Below are 366 nucleotides of genomic sequence, written 5' to 3'. Positions count from 1 at the left end.
GCGCATGCGCAACATCATATAGGTTCTGTACTGGAATTAGTCAAGTAGTTCACCTGGGCTGTGTTCAGCCCCGACAAAAACGGTGCAAAACGTTTTCTAAACGGAAACGGTGATGCGTTGAACACTGAAAAGATTCGTTCATTTTGCTGAACGAGACTCAAAGGTCCGAGTCGGTAAAATTATCCGAACTTCCCATCACTATCACTCACTCGCACGCACGCACGCACGCACACACTCACGCACTCGCTCGCTCACTCTCACTCACTCACTCACGCACGCACGCACGCACGCACGCACGCACACGCACACGCACGCACGCTCACTCTCACACACACTCACTCACTCTCTCACACACACACACACACA

At 52.2% G+C, this 366-nt stretch overlaps 1 protein-coding gene across 1 annotated transcript in view; it reads right to left on the bottom strand.

Annotated features, from left to right (window-relative positions):
• The window catches only part of LOC107655731 (SH3 domain-containing RING finger protein 3), a 135,492-nt gene that overhangs the window by 7,995 nt on the left and 127,131 nt on the right, over window positions 1-366 (bottom strand). The window lies entirely within an intron of this gene.

Source organism: Sinocyclocheilus anshuiensis, unplaced genomic scaffold, assembly GCF_001515605.1.
Source record: "Sinocyclocheilus anshuiensis isolate Anshui unplaced genomic scaffold, SAMN03320099.WGS_v1.1 scaffold1357, whole genome shotgun sequence".
NCBI classification, from domain to species: Eukaryota; Metazoa; Chordata; class Actinopteri; order Cypriniformes; family Cyprinidae; genus Sinocyclocheilus; species Sinocyclocheilus anshuiensis.
Note: the sequence above shows the minus strand (reverse complement) of the source record. Positions and strands in the feature narration are given on the sequence as shown.